This window comes from Lepidochelys kempii, chromosome 4 (genome assembly GCF_965140285.1).
Source record: "Lepidochelys kempii isolate rLepKem1 chromosome 4, rLepKem1.hap1, whole genome shotgun sequence".
NCBI classification, from domain to species: domain Eukaryota; kingdom Metazoa; phylum Chordata; order Testudines; family Cheloniidae; genus Lepidochelys; species Lepidochelys kempii.
In genome coordinates this window covers 79,063,398-79,071,345 of record NC_136383.1, presented here as the reverse complement: position 1 = coordinate 79,071,345, position 7,948 = coordinate 79,063,398, and positions in this window count along the sequence as shown.

Below are 7,948 nucleotides of genomic sequence, written 5' to 3'. Positions count from 1 at the left end.
GAAAGTAGCCTTCTTTTGCAGGAACAGTCCTACTGCCATCAGTGAATGAGGGTTGCAGTACTGGACTCGTGCCAAGCACCTTTTCTATTTTAGATCCAATGTACATTTATCAGAGGAAACATCTCTCTCTCTCTCTATATATATATATAGAGAGAGAGAGAGAGTATAGGAGTAACACTTCTGATACTAGAGCATTTCTAACTGCCCTGTCCTTGCCCTCCCATGTATTGCAGATGAGGTCATAAAAGGTCAGTTTGGAGCTGATTGTAAATATCTGAAGAGGAAAGTGTTTCTGTAAATCTTGTATACCAGCTTGGAAGTTTTCTGTATTCCAGTCTCACCAGGAAACTCATGTGATCCCGAGTTCCCTGTGAAAACCAAGATCTTCCCCAATTGCTGCTGGCTTCTACGACTGATGGTAATGACTGCCACTTAAATGTGAAGCAAAGATTTCATACATCAACTCAGTAAATAAACTCAACCTCAAAACCTGCTGTACCCTTAAGGAGAAAAGAGGGAGGAGGGAGGAGCTTGCTTTCTTATCATTTGTCTCCCTGATGTAATCTATTATGTCTGGGGATTGTTGCCATGTGCAGACATCTGGAATTCATCACATATCTTCTGCTGCAGAAGAGAAGTTTTCTGGATACTAAACTAACATGGGGGTACCCTGCAGATTTTAAAAGAGAACAAATAGCATGTTTTTACATGTACTGTAGGAGTTTAGAAAGTTTTCATTCCTGGATGAAATGAGTGTCCTCAGGGCTTCCAGAAGCTTGATGAATATAAACCCCATGTGTTTGCAGGGAAAAAGAGGTTAGAGGGAACAATTTTCACTTGCAGAGGGAAAGAATGCTGAGAGCTCCAAATTTTTCATTGCTTTTGCAAGCTGGGACTAGTTCCAGGCTACAACGTTCAGAATGACAAAACGTTCCAGATCAAGGTTAACCAAAGACAGAGAGGACCATCATTCCTTCAAAGTAAAGCATGGCTGGCGATTTTTATTTCGCTTTTTTATAAATGTTATCCCCACGGTCCGACTAATAATCAGCCTGACATTTTGAACTAACAAACTGAAGAGCTCCATTTCATCTTGGGTTTACCCTGCTGCTCAGTTGGTACCTGTAGCTATCAGTCTGATCTCAGAAGGCATGCTTCTCATCTTCAACTTCCCAGGAAACAAATATTTCATTTTTAGGAAGACAAGCATGCATTAAAATATATGCAAAGATATATTTATGTCTAGTATGTTTGGGGCTTATTTTGTCAATTTTAACGTTGCAAGCTTTTAAATAAATAAAGTTCTATCTCCAAGTTACAGCTGTTCATCAGAGATCAATTACCAAAAAGAATCTGGTTTTATTGTTGCTTTGACCCACGTGGGTATTTGAACGATTAATCTGTCCCTGCTAAATCAGGACATTCCTTATGTCTAAAATTCAGCAACGGTCTAAGCAGTTTTACCTGATACCCTTTTATTACAATTTCTGGTTCAATGAAAGTACATTTCACTACAGGAGAACACTTTAAAAACAGAGGAGGAATACTTTTGAAACTATTTATCATTCTACAAGGCTTTAGTTTTCTGTTGGCTCTTACTTCTACCACAGAAAGTAGAGCCTCTCTCCTTTTTATAAAGGCATTTTTGAACAATTTGTGATTTGGTGCAGCTGCTATCTGCTGCATATCACTGATGTACGAGAACATTTTTTCCTATATACCAGGTTATTGGTAATAGTAAAACAATTGCAGAAGAAAGAGATGGCAAATATATTAAGCTACATTATGTCTGAGGGTTCTCAGGTTTCTTCATTAAAAATGAATAATAAATCCGAGTCCCCCAGAGCCTAGTTTAAAGGGACACTCAAGCAGTTGAAAGACACTAGTTATTTAAAAAAAAAAAAAAAAAAAAAAAAAGAGAAGGAAAGTGAATGCTGTGTGTGTTGGGGGAAGGATTTTACAAAACATAATGGATGTAACTCACTCTGGTGCACAGCCCACAAGGCTCACTTCCCCAGTTAAGTTCTGCCTTGCAGCTGTGTGAGGAGAGCGGCCAATAGGACAACTTTGGGACAAATCTGTGAATATAGGCTGGTGTGGAACACATGGGAAAGAGAACAGAACCCAGTTACACCGGTGGCCCCACCAACAGGTGACAAGAAAGAGGTAATGTCTGGGACATGGGCTGAAGGTGGGCTACAGCACAGGACACCAGTTTCAAGTGATGTATGCCTTCCCCCAGACTTTACTTGGAAAAAGCCCAATTACTTTGCCTTTGTGAGAGTGAAGTGAATTTAATTTAGTACAAACATTATTATTAGCATTATGTTAGCACCCAAAGACTGAGGTCAGGACTGGGGCTTGACTGGGCTAGATGTTATACAAGCATAAGCACGCGCGCACACAGTTTCTCCCCGGAGGCTACAGCGTAACGACAAGTAACATATGGAGGGGTGGGAGAGGGATATATTCAAAATGTGTTCCATTTGTATTTTAGGCTGCAGAAGTGGAGCTGTCTATAGTTTTCAATTGCTTATAACTTTGCAAACAAACTATTTGGGCTGAAATTTTCCATGCCAGTTGTCTGCTTGAGGATGAAAAATTTTTTGGCCAAGTTTCAGCTGAAATGGTTCAGCTCTTTCTTAAAATATTAGGGAGAAATACACTGTGTTGCCAATTTAAAAAAAAAAAAATCTTTCAACTGTTTTGATGAGAAGCTCCAGCACTTCCATAAGTTGGAGTAGGGACTTGAAATTTGGCGGGGAGGGGGAGTCAGGGAACGGGGAGTAGGGAGGGTGTCCTCAGGGTTTTTTGCCATTCCTGTGAAAATCTAGTCAAGGTAAGAGCACCTGAAAATCTGCACATGCTCAGTAGGGGCTGTTAGAATTTGGCATTTGAATTCTTAGAAGATTCTGTCTTACACTAAGCATGCTCCAGCCTGAGGTTGCCGGGGCTGAACAGGACTTTCTTGTAATTGCTGCTCCGGTACTGGGCACAGAAAAGGTCAGGGGAGACTGTCTCTTCCAAATGCTCTGAAGCCCAGGCACTGTGAAGGAGGAAGCAGCTCCCTGAATGGAATGCAGAAGGGTGAGGAACAGGGGCGGGGGAAGTGATGCAGGACAGAGGCTTGGGAGGGAAAGTAGTTAGGAACCTGGAGTTAAGAACAGAAGGGGTCAGAAGGCAGAGAGGAGTAAGAACAAGAGGGAGGGGAGAGATAGGCAGGGCCTGGGGGTAGGGCAATTTAAGAGCAGGGAACAGCGGGGAGGGAGCTGGAGACAGAAGCAGGAGCAGAGGAAGGGGACAGGATGCAGGAGCTAGGCAGAGTGGGGACAAGCAGGAGCTGGGGAGGGTGTATCAGAGCAGAAGGAGACATGAAACTGCTAGGGGGTGGGGCAGAACCTTAGTTTTAGCCTTTGGACAAACCAGATTCATAACCACTAGAGAATACTCCCCCAACCACCCCACTCCCAGAAGCTGGCATTAAACCCACTAGTCCTGAGTCTCAACATACTTTTGCTTTCTGGCAAGCAGCTTTGAAACCCACTGGCAAAGATTGTTTCTCCATCCCTCGCTAGTGCCTGATCCACATAGCAGCAGAAGAGAGTTATCTTCTAACAGTTATTTCACTAACTCAAGTGGAACAGGACTTGCTATGGAGCTGAAGATCCCAACCATGCTGATGACCCATATTAAGAGTCTATATGATTCCACATGTTGGAAATATTCTTTTTTCAATTTAATTAAATATCCTTTTTTTCAGCCAGGGCCAGCACATTTTTTAATTAGGAGATTACATTGAAAAAACTAGATTAAAAGATCATCATTAAGGTTGCAAAGTCAAGCTCTCAAAATGTTAGGGAATGACAGGATTAAAATTACCCATGCAACCTTAAGTCAGTGACATGACTACAAATCTTTTTTTCCACAGGACCCCTGTCTCATTCAAGATGGATTTGCTCAGGAGATGCATCAGGGCTGTGTGGTAAAGGAGGCTGTTGTCTGTAGTGCTTCTGCCTTATTTGTTGCAGAAGCTGGAAGGTGTGCAGTGAATGAGATTGAGATTCCAGAGGATTGCTGAGATTCCAGAGGATTGCTGGAAGGGAAAGGAGGATCTCATGGGTAAGGTAACTGAATGCCATTCTGGAGAAGTGGATTCTTTCCCTGCCTCTGCCACAGAGTTCATGTATGATACTGGGCATGTCACTTAAACTAACCTTTTTACAGGTAGTCACTAACTGTGTGATCCTCATTTTCTGGATACCTGATTTGAGATCCTCTGGTCTGATTTGCAGAAGTGCTGAGCACACACAATGGCAACTGAAGCCAAAAGAAGCTATTCTTTAAACATATGAAGTGCTATATATTACTAAGTACTTTGAAAAATTGGGACCTCTGTATCTCAAATTAGGCAGCCAAAATTAGTGGATACTTTTGTCCTTACTCTCTTTGTGCCTCCATTCTCCATCTGTAAAATGGAAGCCTTACAGGATGTTGTGAAAACAAATTGATGTTTGTGAAGTACTCGTACAATATAGTGATGGGCACCACTGAAAAGCTTATGAGGAAATTAATAATTCTATCTTCAGAGCAGAATTTGAGTAGTGTGCAGTAAACAAAGTATCAGAACACAAAATAAACAAACTGAAATAAACAAGCTGAAAACAAAATATCGAACAGCTGCTCATTAAGTGAGCACTATCTATTGTTTGTGTGGAATGACCTAAGGGTCCTGTGGAAAAAACAGTGTGATCATGTAATTAGAGAGACAAGCTGGGTGAGGTAATATTTTTTATTGGACCAACTTTCCCAAACCTGAAGAGCAGCTCTGTGTAAGCTCAAAAGTTTGTCTCTCTCGCCAACAGTGAAGTTGGCTCAATAAAAGATATTACCTCACGTAGCTTTTCTCCCTAATATCCTGGGACAGACAACTACAACAAGCACTGCATGCCTGTACTGTAATCAAAGACAATCTCATAATGCAAATCCACACAGGGGTTACTTAGGCAACCTTAATTCTGGCTTTTCCAAACTTTTGGGGTCTTGACTTTGCAATTTCAATCATGTTTTTTTAAACATTGTGTGTGTGTGTGTGTGTGTGTGTGTGTGTGTAAAATACATGAGAGACATTGTTGCAATCTACAGCCTAGCAATTAATGATCCCAGGTATTCAGGGAGCTGCTTCAGATACAAGATCCTTCCATTCATTGGTAGCCCTGCAGATTCAGATACACTGGATCATATTTCCCAACAAGCTGACTAATAGGACCCAGAAGGCACAGAAGGAGCAGGATGCTTAAAAACTAGATTTATGAGTCTCATAGGCTGAGGCGCTGTCTGTGTAGGAGAGAGCCTGAACATAAGTGAGGCTGGGCAGCCAGTTCTTTCCAAGAGCAATTCAGCAGGTATTTGGCAGGCACAAAAGGGCACCAGCACACTCATCAAATGTAATCAAGTTTGAGGGATAGCACTCATTTTGTCCCAAGGTTCCCTACATACCACACTAATTTAATGTCCCCTCACATTTATTTAAGAAAATGAAGAAAAAGAATCATGAAACTGAGTTTATAGAGAGTGATTGACACTTAAGGAATGAACCCCACAGCATTTTAAGTTTCTTGCATGACTAATTTGCATGCCCCTTGTTGGATTTTGTCCCACATTTGGGCCTTAGCAGGCTGACTGGCATTGACACCAGGGAGGATGTTAGGGGTCCTAAGAAGTCTTTATGGTGCTACAACATTGGAGACCCACAGACACAGCAGCTAAAAGTGAAAGTGGTAGCAGGCTATTGAGATGTAGAGACCTCTGCTGTGAAGAGAGACAGAGGCAGAAAAAGGCACAAAAGAAAATTGAGGGAAACCTGACATTGAGGAGAAAGCTAGGGAAGGAAGTAATTAGCCTCACCCCACCATTGACAGCTGTACAGAAGTTCCTGATAATGAACCCAAAGCCAAGGTAGGAATCTTAGAGAAACCTGCCTCTAAGAAATGGGGCTGGTGAGAGAAGAATCCCACACAGTGACAGGATATGAAAAGAAGCTCCTGTTGAACAAAAAGGCCTGCACTTGCTGCTTTGCAGCGTTTTCCCCAGGAATTGAAATAAGAGGGGGTAGGGGGTGTTCAAAAATACAGGGGTGGGGTGAGGACTGATGAGGGGTGAGACCATTAGGGCAAAGATGGGCTGTATGGCACCATAGTAAAAACTGAAAAATGTTTCACAACCATTTTATTAGATTTAAATCATCACACAAATTTAAGTTGGCTACACAAGCCTATTATGAAGCACTATATCTACATTCTTCTTGGTTTCTTGTAATTTTGCACAACTCCATGAACTTCTCCAATGCAGTGCATTCATTTTTGGTGACTTCTCATGTGTCCAGTACTTCCAGTCCTTCATGATATGCTCATGATCACGCAGAAGGTGAGTTCTTTCAGAACACAAAATTCTATTCAGTGAGGAAAAAGAACGCTCAACTGTAGCTGTTGTGACTGGGGCCTGAAAGAGATGAATTCCTACTTCTTTCATCCTAGGAAAGATAGCACAAAAATTGGGTCAAACCACAACGGATGATAAAGAAGAAGTTGAAGCCAAATCTTCATTTGTTCATCAGATGATATTCCACTCTGTGTTCAAATTCTCTGTTCTGTCCTAATCACATGGCAGCCCCGTCGGTGGTATTACTTCACTCCACTCAACTGTCGGTGTTTTCTAAGACAGGCATCTGTAAAAGTTCCATAGAGGTTGACAGAATCCGGAAGTTGGTGTTGTAGAGATGTAAGAATCAAGTCTGTGGACATTACTTTTTCAGCTGGCTTAACAAAAACTTTTTGTCCTCTTCATTTAAGGAGTCAATATAAGTGCCCTAATTAGTCAACTTCTGAACTCAAGTCTTTGCGTCTTCCAGTATGTTTTCAATGGATATCTCTCTGATTGATCCAAGTGTAGCTTCCATTGCTAGACAGAGATCTACTACTCTTGTAGCAGATGCCCGGATGGCATTGTTTAATGACCCAAGTGGTTTCAACAGTAGACTTACAAGAGACAATGGTGATTGTCTTCTTTGAACTTAGTAGCAAAAGTAGTCCACCAGCCTCACTACTTAGATCCATCCCATCTCAGTAGATACTTTCCAAGGCCCATAATAATGATTGCAGTAATTTTAAGACAATAGCCAAGGATCACTTATGAGAAAGCCAGTGGGTTTTCCCAGGTTGGACTAATTTGAACTTCAGTCCCAGTGTATCTTCTATATTTTCCAAGATGGTTCTGTCCTTTTGGACTCTTATTGAAAAAAGAGTATAATGAAGACATTAAATTTATGGCTTTTTAAATGGCCTCTGAAGATTCTGCAGCTCGTACTAGCGCTAGTTGGAATAGATGGCATCTGCAGTGCGTATAGGAGAAATTAGTTACACTTTTCTCTGAGCAAAGCTTGTACTCCACTATGTCTTCCAGAGAAGTTTGCAGCTTCATCAGATGCACAAGCAGCCGTCTATTTGGGGTTCAGTTTACAAGCATTTGACTCTTCTAAGATGCGGGTTGTCAGAGATGCAGTTGATGTGTCTTCTATAACCTGAACATCTAGAAATTCATCTATTGGCCTACCACTGACATCGATAATGTACACAGTGACTTAATACTTGACACCCATTTGTATCAGTTCATTCGTCAGCCATGTATGCACATTTTTCTGAATGTGGTGAGAGAGTTCTTCACTTTTTCACCTGCTGAGACTTTCACTGTTGCACCGCATGCTTCTAACCAGTCAGTTGAGTTTCTTATAGAAAAATAGTGAGTCTTGCTCGGAACTAGTGCTCAACTTCAAGATTAACAAATGATAGTGCACTTCATATTGGCCTCCAGTGTAGTGTGTGGTGTGTGTTGCTTAAAGAGAAAGTACGATGCGATAGCCATGTTTGTTGAATAAACTGTGTCTCCAGCATTT